The 12,669-nt window shown below is 36.5% G+C and overlaps 1 non-coding gene across 1 annotated transcript; it reads right to left on the reverse strand.

Moving 5' to 3' along the window:
* Window positions 1-2,924: 2,924 nt before the first annotated feature.
* Window positions 2,925-3,040, reverse strand: LOC137019546 (U5 spliceosomal RNA). Its single transcript, XR_010895089.1, has one exon. It is a non-coding gene; the product is annotated as a U5 spliceosomal RNA (small nuclear RNA).
* Window positions 3,041-12,669: the final 9,629 nt, after the last annotated feature.

A 12,669-nucleotide genomic window follows, 5' to 3' on the forward strand; every position in this document is an offset into this window, starting at 1 on the left:
ACCTGTCAGACTTATGTTGCACGTCTCCAACTTGTACAAAATGCCGCGGCTAGAATGCTTATGAAGGCTGAGAAGAATGATCATGTTACTCCGCTGTTGTCTGGTTACCAGTGTATTACAGGATCCAATTCAAGCTCTTAACGTATGTCTTTAAGGCATTACATGGAATGGTGCCAGAATATTTGGTGGAGCTCACTAAGGGGAGACACTACTGTGTTTTCAGGCACCTGTCAGTTTTGAGATTTTGCACTTTTTGGCTTTTCATAACGTATTTTTTTCAGACTGGTGGAAAGAAAACATCCAAAATACACTTTTAAGTGTACATTTTATAGCACTTTATCTATTTGCATCTGTAGATTTCAATTAATGTCTTTAAAGGCCGTTTTCTCAAAATGAGTTTTTTCACAAATCTCCACTTCAGCTGAACTTACATACACCAAACTTAACAGTTTTATTCCTATCTATATTCTGAAGGTTTTTAGAGAGGGATTTGTTGATATATAATTTTCCTGATTTTATACAAAATTTTATTCCTAAAAAAATGGTGAAAATAATTTTTTTGCTGGCTATTGATATTATTTTCTGATTTATGGAGTGATAAAAAGAGATATCCAAAATTCCCTCTGTAAAAACCTTTGAATTTAATATGTCCAAAAAATTAAATGAGAACTGTGAACCTATAACATCATCCAATATTCAGATTTTTGTTCTAGAAATGTATGCAAATTAGCGCATATTTAATTAGATAACACCTCATTTGTATATTTAAACATTACATTTTAGAAAATTGTAATACAAAAAATGTTTGCAATTTTTAATGTAATCAATCAGCTGGGGTAGTATGGTGATATCTATTAGTTAATTTTTTTACCCTATTCACCTGGGGTGTCTCGCCGCCATATAAATCACATTTAATGTTGAGATCTTCAAACAAACCTTTATTAGTGATCCCAAGAGTACGTCTTAAATCCAAGGGAGACCGCGCGTTTGCTGTCACTGGTCCAAGATTGTGGAATAAGCTTCCCTTTGAGGTTTGATCGTCCTCTACATTAGGTATCTTCAAGAGTCGTTTAAAATGACATCTGCTTTCTCTGGCGTTTTAACTTTACACAGAAGTTTTTATTATTATTGATGAGGACTATTATTGATGATGATGTGTTTTGTTGTGTTGTCTTTTAATCATTGATTTTGTTTACAATGTACAGCACTCTGGAGCTACAGAGTAGCTTGGAAAGTGCTCTATAAATAAATAAATACAAAGTTTGTACAGTATAAAAACCATTACGCCTATGGAATGTCCCCACAATTCACAAAAACGAACATGTGTGTGTGATTTTGTGTGTGTGTTGCAGTGTGTGCACTCATTTCACATTGCTATTTCTGTTTTTCACTAAAACTAATGAATGACAGCTTATGATCACAACATAGATCAAGCCAATAAATAATTTAAGACCTAATGTCCATTGTGATGGACATCAAACTTCAAAAAAATCCTGTGTTCTTTAGCTCTGAAAGATTTTCAAATTAACTTTGAATATTATCACTTGATATTATTAAGATTATAATAGGTGCAAGTTGATGATGCCATGAACAGATCTTCATTTATAAAACATAAAAAAGCAGCTCCTCCTCCTCTCTTTTGTGATGCCTGAAGCACAATCAGATTAAGGGTTATGGGTCATTCTTTCATTGTGATTAGTAGATCAGGGACCAATCAGTGACCAGGCAGTACGTATATTATAAACTAAAATCCATGTGATATCCATACCAATGGACGCAGAGTCTGAAGGGGTTAAAGACTCTCTAAAAATAAGGCGGGGCATCATTTTGACCAGAAATCACTCTTGTTTACTTTAAATGGACTCATATGAGCCAGTGGACATTACTAAGGAGAAGGGGAAGAGAAAGGTTTTGATGGTATTCATGGTAATCCAAAGTTATTTTATTTATTTATTTTTTATTAGTAATGGTTAATACTTGTCTGTCTTATATTTGTCTTATTATTTCATAATAAAAAAGTGTACCTGTTTATCAGAAAGATAAAGGATATCATTGGGTTATCCATTTTGTCATGTAAATTTATATTAAAATAATGACTGTTTACAATATACTGTTAATATACTTTACAGTATGTTACTAATTCCATGCACTGAATTACAGTACACTGTAAAGTTAAAGAGGAAACCAATTGCCTTAATCATTTAAGTTTAATAAAAAGCTTTATTTATACTGTGGAAGTACTGTGAACTTATTTAATTTGAGTCCACTAATATCTCTTAGTGTATAATTAAACACTGTTAACTGTTGTAAACATACTTTGTGGATCTGAAACCTTAATTATGTAAATTCATTTAAAATATAAGCAACAATTTAGCTCATATCTCTTTGCAGTTACATGTTAGCTAGCAATAACACTCAAAAAAGTGTTGTTTTGTTGTTTTTTATAACACATTTTGTGTACATAATTGACACAAATTGTGTAAATATAACACATTAGTGTGTAGAAAATGAGCAAGAATAACACATGGTTGCGTTAAAAGTAACATAAAATGTGTTGTCCTTAACTAGAAACACAGGTGTGTTAAGATATAACACAAGTTGTGTTGTTTTTAACACATCTGTTCACACCATGTCCTAAGAAATGGTGTTCAGGTAAGATTAAAAAAAAATATATATCAGTGCAGAACGCATAGATCTCAAAACACACTTTTGATACAAGATGCAGTAACTTAAATAGCCTAACAGCAAAACAGAAATATAATATTTTTGACATGAAAAAAAAGAATGCATTGGCTATAGCTTTTGCCCTTTATAAATACTGTGTCACATTGAATCTTTTTGCAAAAAAACTGCTTCAAAAAGCTTCCGTTATGCCATCTTCACTTCAAACACAAACCAGTCTCTGTTTTTGAACAAACGCATGTAGCTCTGCTGTGAGCAGGGCATCCAAAAATACCAGAAACTCGCAAATGTTCCCCTCCACGGAAATCTTTAGTAAAAGGCGAAAGATTTATGCGTGAATGAAGAGAAACTCGAGCTATACCCATGAGACGTTGGGACAATATGCTCCCACGCACACGCCACCATGCTCAGCAAGGGTAATGTCTGGTGCAGGCTCCTCCCACCCTGCTTTTTTCTTTTTTAAATCATCGAGCCACTTCCATTGCACGTAATGTGAGGAGTATCTGCCCCATCACCAGATGACCTGTCAATCCCTGTGTAAGAGGATGTCACTGAGGCCGATAGTATGTTGAAGACCAGTGGTAGTATTCACGTGAGACTTTTATGAACTCCCTGGAAGCTAAATGAACAAACCCTTCATCTCCTTGGATTGCAGGTGGATTCCTCCATAGGACAGGGTAAGCTCCTCTTCTCCTGCCCCCCTTGGCCAAAATAAAAAGGTTAAATAATAAATCCAATAGTGGAAAGCATATCCAGTATTAAGTGACTTCTTCTCAAGTGCCGTGCCATGCAGAAACGCACCCAAATTGTATAATGGACAGTATCTCCACTTATCACGCGGAAGACCGGGGTTTCGATTCCCGGACGGGGAGGCTCCATCTTTATGATGGCCAAACACCTTGCATGAGCTCAGGCTTTACCATCACCTTCTGGATCTTCCCTTCAGATCTTCACAATGGTGTCCAGATGTCCCTCCTGTTTTTGAAGCATGGAGATAATGGATTCCAGTTCAGTTATACGATCACTGTGATGCTGGACGTTCTCTGATAGTGTCTGCGTTGGAGTCCACTTTCTGTTGCATAGGCCCTATCTTTAACTTACTGTCTATGGCGATCTCTGACCGCAAATCCGTTGACAAGGAATCAATTTTCTTGCATATATAATTTTCGACAAGACTTCAGAATGTATTGAAGGACAGTTATATTTGCAGATAAACAGTCTGCAGCTTGTGCTTGAAATGTGTTTATTCGTTCTTCTGTTTAGTTGTCTTTAATGCTTGAATTTTATATTTGTTAGGCAAGTATTGTTTTTTTTTTTTTTTGATGTGATCATAAATTGGAGTGGAGAATTGTGAAATTTCTTAAATATTAGAAATTTCACCTTTATGAATGTTTAAAATGTTTGTATCATTTTGTTACAGGTCATAAACAACAAAAGCAATAACTCAATATTTCAAGCACATGTTTTAAGCAAACACTGTTAAAAGGTTAGTTCACCTAAAAATGAAAATTCTGTCATCATTTACTCACCCTCAAGCTGTTCCAAACCTGTATGAGTTTCTTTCTTCTGCTGAACACAAAAGAAGATATTTTGAAGAATGTCATTAACCAAACAGTTGATAGTAGCCATTGATTTTTCACCTTATATACAGTAAGTCAATGATGTCCATTAAAGGGATAGTTCACCCAAAAATGAAAATTTGATGTTTATCTGCTTACCCCCAGGGCATCCAAGATGTAGGTGACTTTGTTTCTTCAGTAGAACACAAATGATGATTTTTAACTCCAACCGTTGCAGTTGTATAATGCGTGTCAATAGGAACTCTATCAATAAGAGCCAAAAAACCATGCACAGACAAATCCAAATTAAACCCTGCGGCTCGTGACGACACATTGATGTCCTAAGACACAAAACGATTGGTTTGTGCGAGAAACCGAACAGTATTTATATAATTTTTTACCTCTAAAACACCACTATGTCCAACTGCCCTGCGCATCCGGTTAGTGAGGTCTGATCACGTTCTGATGACGGAAGTGATGTCTCGCACTCATTGAAGCCAAGCATCAGTTCCGTCATCAGAATGCGTTTTCAGACCTCACTAACTGGATGCTGAAGGCAGTTGGACATAGTGGTGTATTAAAGGTAAATAATTATATAAATACTGTTCGGTTTCTCGCACAAACCAATCGTTTTGTGTCTTAGGACATCAATGTGTCGTCATGAGCTGCAGGGTTTAATTTGGATTTGTCTAAGAAATGATATAAATACTAGGAGTGTAACGATATATCACAGTACGATATTTCACGATGCAAAAATGTTACGATATGTATAGTAGAGTGATGTCGATACTTTTACGATATGACGGCAGTCTAATCTTATTGGTTGAGCTGCCGACGTGACCTACTCTGCAACATGGAGGTGGCAGTGAGAGAAGCCATGTTGTCACCGCATATAAGGGTGTGTCTCAATCAGCTCTCTAGTTCAGTAAGTATTTCGTGCACACATCGAATCTTGCAAGCAGGTTTAAACGTTTCTTGCGTCAGTCGCGTGAGAAAAGACATGACTTTCTTTCACCGCAGTGCCACAGCAAAAGCTGTGCTCACAGAAAAGCAAAAGATGCTTGCGATGCTTTGATTTAAGAAGCTCTGTGGGGCCGTTCACATATTGCGTCTTCTCCGTGTGCAAGTTAGTTATTTCAAATGTATCCGTGTGGCAGGCGTGTTCAGGTCGCGACGTGCATGCGGTGCGTTTTCCAGGCGCATCGAGATGAAAAATTCTGAACTTTTCAGAATGCCACAAGCGCACCGCAGGCAATGTGACAAGAACCAATCGATCAGCTATGGCTTTTCCGTAACAAAACATCAAAATATCAGCTGATCATTGTTGCACAGGGTGGTTCTTATCTCCATAAATATATCTACAAACCCGATTCCAAAAAAGTTGGGACACTGTACAAATTGTGAAAAAAAAAAAAAAAAATTCAATAATTTACATAATCTTATATTTTATTCACAATAGAATATAGATAACATATCAAATGTTGAAAGTGAGACATTTTGAAATGTCATGCCAAATATTGGCTCATTTTGGATTTCATGAGAGCTACACATTCCAAAAAAGTTGGGACAGGTAGCAATAAGAGGCCGGAAAAGTTAAATGTACATATAAGGAACAGCTGGAGGACCAATTTGCAACTTATTAGGTCAATTGGCAACATGATTGGGTATAAAAAGAGCCTCTCAGAGTGGCAGTGTCTCTCAGAAGTCAATTTTCTTGGCAGTTTTTCATATCGATATCAGAACTATATCGTATTGACCGAAATTAAGAATTATGTCGTGATATAAATTTTGGCCATATCATCCAGCCATAGGCTCAGGAATACTTCCAGAAAACATTGTCGATGAACACAATCCACCGTGCCATTCACCGTTGCCGGCTAAAACTCTATAGGTCAAAAAAGAAGCCATATCTAAACATGATCCAGAAGCGCAGGCGTTTTCTCTGGGCCAAGGCTCATTTAAAATGGACTGTGGCAAAGTGGAAAACTGTTCTGTGGTCAGACAAATCAAAATTTGAAGTTCTTTTTGGAAAACTGGGACGCCATGTCATCCGGACTAAAGAGGACAAGGACAACCCAAGTTGTTATCAGCGCTCAGTTCAGAAGCCTGCATCTCTGATGGTATGGGGTTGCATGAGTGTGTGTGGCATGGGCAGCTTACACATCTGGAAAGGCACCATCAATGCTGAAAGGTATATCCAAGTTCTAGAACAACATATGCTCCCATCCAGACGTCGTCTCTTTCAGGGAAGACCTTGCATTTTCCAACATGACAATGCCAGACCACATACTGCATCAATTACAACATCATGGCTGCGTAGAAGAAGGATCCGGGTACTGAAATAGCCAGCCTGCAGTCCAGATCTTTCACCCATAGAAAACATTTGGCGCATCATAAAGAGGAAGATGCGACAAAGAAGACCTAAGACAGTTGAGCAACTAGAAGCCTGTATTAGACATGAATGGGACAACATTCTTATTCCTAAACTTGAGTAACTTGTCTCCTCAGTCCCCAGATGTTTGCAGACTGTTATAAAAAGAAGAGGGGATGCCACACAGTGGTAAACATGGCCTTGTCCTAACTTTTTTGAGATGTGTTGATGCCATGAAATTTAAAATCAATTTATTTTTCCCTTAAAATTATATATTTTCTAATTCGAATTATATAATTCATCCTTTGCTGAAACTTCCTGATCCTCTTGGAGAGTGCAGTTCATGGTTGCATAGCAACGACCGACGCCACGGCGCTTTGGAAAGAAGGAGAAGCGGTGCGGCCGCGCCTTCCACGCGTTTTTAGACGCGATATGTGAACGTCCCTTAGGATTCTTAATTCTAATTCATGTTAAATTTAACATTTTTTTTCAGTGACAGACAGACCTATTCAGCTGTTAATTTGAATAGAGAAAGCTTTTATCAAACCTTGAAATGTGATCTTGTATGTACAACAAGGAAAATTATTAAAATTTGTTAATGTTTTTTAAATAAATCTTATTTGAATTTCAGTTTCATTTTGTTCAAAATATCGAGATACATGACCTGAGCGTATCGTTACACCCTTAATAAATACTGTCCGGTTTCTCGCACAAACCGATCGTTTCGTGTCTTAGGACATCAGTGTGTCGTCACAAGCCGCAGGGTTTCATTTGTCGTGTTTTTTTTTTTTACTCTTATAGACGAAGTTCCCATTGACATGCATTATACGGCTAAAAGACGGCAACGGTTGGAGTTAAAAATCATCATTTGTGTTCTACTGAAGAAACAAAGTCACCTACATCTCGGATACCCTGGGGGTAAGCAGAGAAACATCACATTTTCATTTCTGGGCGAACTATCCCTTTAAATACCCTATATATTCTTCAAAATATCTATCGTTCATGTTCAGCAGAAGAAAGAAATTCACACAGATTTGGAAACACTTGAGGGTGAGTAGCTAAATGATGACAAAATTTTCATTTTGGGTGCACTAAACCTTTTTAACACAAAGTTAACAAAACCTACACTTTTTAATGCTAGCTAACACAATGCTATACAAAGTGAAAGAAGGTGAAGTGAGAGGTTTGATCACAGAAGTTACCTTGTCCAGTCCTGTTCAACTTTGCCTTGTTTTGCTCTGCTGACCATCTTTGATTAGTTTTGGGCTCGATATTGCATCCTCACCACTTTATACCAGACCTGACATTTGATGTCAATATCTTTTTTATTAAATAATTCTAAAATAATGTGGTAACATTTTGTGGATGGATTAGTGATTCAGCATCAGCATCTCTCTAACCCTAACCCCACAAATAATCGGATTTGCCTTTATTAAAAAAGAAACAATCTCTAGAGATGCTGCGCATTGTGTATGTTCCTGATTTGCCGGCGCTTATGTAGCCTATATGTTAAGTTTAAACCCACGGCAGCATCTAAAGTCCGTTTATCAGATAAATCGAGACGGCTGCAGCGCGCCCGGGCTCGTGCACGTGTGTTTGATGCGAGTCGTTCAGCACGCGCACAGCGGATGTGTTTCTGCTCGGTCACTCTGCGCGGACGCAGAATGTCGATATGGATCGAGTTTAAACAGTGGAAATGTAATAACACGCTCAAGAGGTAATGCTGTGTGTTTAAGCGACATCGATGGACGATCGTGACTCGACGTCCCGCACCAAAGGTGAGAGCCGCTGATGTGACAGTGAGGTTGTGTTAGCGATGGAAATTGATATTCGTGATAAGCTGCTTAACACATTAAACTCGAGATAGACAGGTTGACTGATGCCGAAGAACGTTTGCTGGATGGCTGAACTAATAACTTAGTAGAGGTGGTTTATATCACACTCAGGAGGTTTTGACTTCGGTTCGATTTCGTGGCATTTGGTCCCAAATTTCGCGCGTGCACTTACCTCATATGATCGGTTATATAGGCTAGATAAGCAAAAGTGTCATTCTGGTTCTGTGTGATTTAGTGAGTGACATCAGACTGATTTCTGAATACAGTCCGTCTGATCCTCTCTTGGGTTTACTGGTATGAATAACAGACGCATAACGGCTCCATGAAGCTTTCTGTGTTAAAAGATTTCAAGTTAAAATTTTCCTGGATGCGCAAGAAAAACGTATGCATGTACTTTAACTGGACTCTAATTTTTTTTAGCCTTACTAAATGGTCATGCAGCGTGACAAACTTTAAAAGTATAACTTATAAAAGCTGTATGCGTAATTATTTTAAGATGATTAGCAAAATACATTTTAAAATAGTTGCAGATAGGGTGTATAGCATGTCAATGTAAATGTTATTTGGAGACCGAAGTGAATCAGTATTGAAGTGATGTCAGTTTCGTCCAGGCAGGGGTTGAAAAACCAATGAATGTTTAGTTGAAAGGGCTTTTCTCCCTCAGAATTAATCAATCCTCATCACACTGCTGTCTGGACCGGTTGGCATGTGATGTCAAGCAGTGCAATGCTTGTACTTTTATAAATGCATTTTATTTTCATTTTTTAATCCTTAAATCCTAAAGTTAACCATGTCATTTGTAAGCCATTTCCACTGGACAGTGGTTTGGACAAATGATCACAGTTTGAGTGAACACATATTGTACAGCATTACTTTATTAACTTTGTAAAGCTGAAGAAAACTAGTGTTGTTTAAATAGTTTATGCCTAGTTATCCTATTTTTATTTATTTTCTACTACTTAAAGATGATGTAAGTGTGTATATATGTATATACATGAAGATTTAAGATGCAAAAGCCTCTAAGAGCCATCTGAAATTTTCTACTAAAATTAGTGTTTTTATCAGGCTGCGATGTTTTAATTTTAGTATTTTCACTTTATTGGCTGTTAATAGATACTTTTTATTACCATTAAAGGGAAACAGCTGAACATAAACATAGGAGCCTGATAAAAATTATCATTTTAGAAGAAAATTTCAGATGGCACCTGCATCTGAAGTCTGATATATATATATATATATATATATATATATATATATATATATATATATATATATATATATATATATATATATATATAAATATATATTATATATATATATATATATATATATATATATATATATATAAAATAAAATATATTATATATATATATATATATATATATCTCTATATATATATATATATGTTAAAATACATTCTATTAACCCAGAACATTAATCCATCAGATTAAAAATTGCGATTTTTTAAAAAAACTATCAAACCAAAAAATTATAAAGGACACCAGGTTTGTTGTGCTTATTTGTGGGGCTGGACAATTTGGCCAAAATGTTGTTTTTATATATCAATATGACTAATAATAATAATTATTATTATTAAATACAATCATTAAAAAAACAAAAAAAACAAATAAGAATTATTATTGATGTAATAACACAATTCCACTGCAGGGGGCCTATAACTTTAAAATCATTAGAAAGGTCTAAGGTTTTATTATAAAATGTTAAATTATTATGATAAAATTTGTGATAGTAATTTCTTATTTTTTGTCTTTACATCTACTGAGAAAAATTCCAGCACACTTCTCTACACTGGAGAAAATCATTTTAGCAGGTGGCATGCTCCCTCGTGAGATTTATTTGTTTGTTTAATTTTTAAAAATGGTCTTCTGTGGTATCATCCACACATGCAAACTTGGTTGATAACATAACTGCAATAAAGAAGTAGCCTAGTTAACAATCACTTGTTTAGGATATATGATCGATTTTAAATTATCTAAGCACATAAAACCTTCCTTGCCATGTTAGGTCAAATTAACTTTGCTTAAATCAAGTTTCTAATGTTGTTTATATGCCTATATGGTGTTCTTGCTTTAAGACAGTGCAAATTCATTAGTGTAAGATTATTTTATCTCCGTTTATTGTCCCGAATCGTGCCTCATTCTCAGTTTGTCTTTTTCACTCATTGAATGCATTGAAAGCCTATGGGAATGAGTCATGAACATAAAGCCAATCCGTTCACAAAACCTCCTCCCAATCTTACTTCAGTATATGGCATGTACAAGGGGTGGTGTAGCAACTGTCCAATGAGAATATACTTTCATGATATAGGAATGTGGTACATATAAAAAAAAAACCAAGTCTAAATATGGTCAGTTTCCGGACAAGTAACCATGCCTTCCTGGGGCTCCTGTAAGGCCTAAAAAGCAGGGACCTTTCCAAGAAACACACACACATGTACATAGTGTACATTAAAACCAGATGTGTGATGAAACAATAATATCTCTTCTTCGTTCTAACTTTGCAGCCTTAAAGTCCAGGAGAGAGAAAACAGGGAGAAACAGGGAAAGAACAGTCAGGTTGATAAGATTATCTTACAATTAGTCAACACCATTGCTGAGCATTTTCTTCTTATAACTGCAGTGTGTGGGCGGGCTTAAGCATATCATTAACTATGCTGCGAAGCAAGGGGTGTCAAGAGAAGCCAGCTTATATTTTTATGTTGATATAAAAATCAGGTACATTTAGCAATATAGCAGGTGAATGATATTACAGTGTTATGATGAACTACGTGTCTGAGTTGTTCAAAGCATTTCTAAGGATGCTGATTTTTAGAAGCCAGTCTGAGACGGTCAACAGGAACATGGTTTGTGTAACATTAGCAACACAATATTGGCTGTTTGATAAAATAGTCAAGCCAAAGGCTAATCATATTAATTACCAATTTGTGTCTGATGTTGTAGAGAGCGATACATAAAACTCATTACCATTCTGATAAATCGACTTGTAGACAAGCCTGTATAATTTGCGCTTCCACTTCTTTTTTTGAATCAGTTTCTGGTTCAAACATATATGGCTGAATTAAACCAGTATTTCCATTGCCATTGTGGATCAGGTATTCTGACTGAGCTCGTGTGATTGGGTGGAGGCAGTGCTAATTCACTTATTCATGGTTCCGTGTATTTCTGCATCATTTCCACATAAATGATTTTTCCCAGGAAAATGCTTAAATATGTCATTTTGGTGATCAAAAATGAGTTTTAAAGGATACAGTTATTGATTTCAAAGGGAGTAGCAACCTTTTCTGTTTCACCCGTTAAATTGAAACAGAAGTAGCTTCAGCAAAAGAGACCCGTCCCACACAGGCTATGTCCGAAAATACAACTAGAAATGACATCAAAAATAGAAAATGTTAGTCAGAAATGTACATTTACACACAAACTGACCACTAACCACAACTTTCAGACGCCATCTTTTTAATTCATTAGTCACAGAATGGAAATCACAGGATTATTGGGTATCAAGAGCAGTGAAGGATGCATCTATGCTGCCTTCAACAGTCGATCTGTCTCTCAGGAGACAGGAAGTGAAGCTGTTCAGCTAACATTGGATTGGAGTGTGCCTTGATGCCTTCAGATGCATTTTTAAGCTTTCAGATGCAGCTGCGGACACAACTTAAGCAGTGACTCGTGTTAAAAGTGGCGGTCACTGTTGTATCCAGAGGAAGTTTCTCACACCTGAGTCCTAGCTGTGGTCAGTGCTTGCAGTGGGAGGGTTTTTGCCGGCCTCTCACTGTTCTTTGGGGTTGTTCCTCTCTCTGCCCTTCCATTACCAGTTATTTTGCTTCAATACTTTAAGTTCACAAGTATTATCCAGACCTGGGGCTTCAGTTTCTCCCACAGAAACACACTCCATTTCACTATCCCTCATCTGAACCCTCTCTTTTTTACTGATATTGCATGATAAGATGTGCCACTGTCACCAATATGCTGACAAAAATAAAAGTTCCTCTGAGCTACATACAAAAAAAATGAGGCTGGACCTCTTGGACTGTAACTGAACACTCTCTCAGGAGATTGTGCTGCTCTGTTTTTCGGGATTTACACTGGACCGCTGCCAATCACTAATCACTCTGAAATTAAAAGCCAGATAACAGCGATGGCAGTCAGACATATTTTTAAAAATGGGAACATTACAAAACAAGCAACAACAACAAACAAACAGA

The sequence above is a fragment of the Chanodichthys erythropterus genome, chromosome 4 (genome assembly GCF_024489055.1).
Source record: "Chanodichthys erythropterus isolate Z2021 chromosome 4, ASM2448905v1, whole genome shotgun sequence".
Classification (NCBI taxonomy): Eukaryota; Metazoa; Chordata; class Actinopteri; order Cypriniformes; family Xenocyprididae; genus Chanodichthys; species Chanodichthys erythropterus.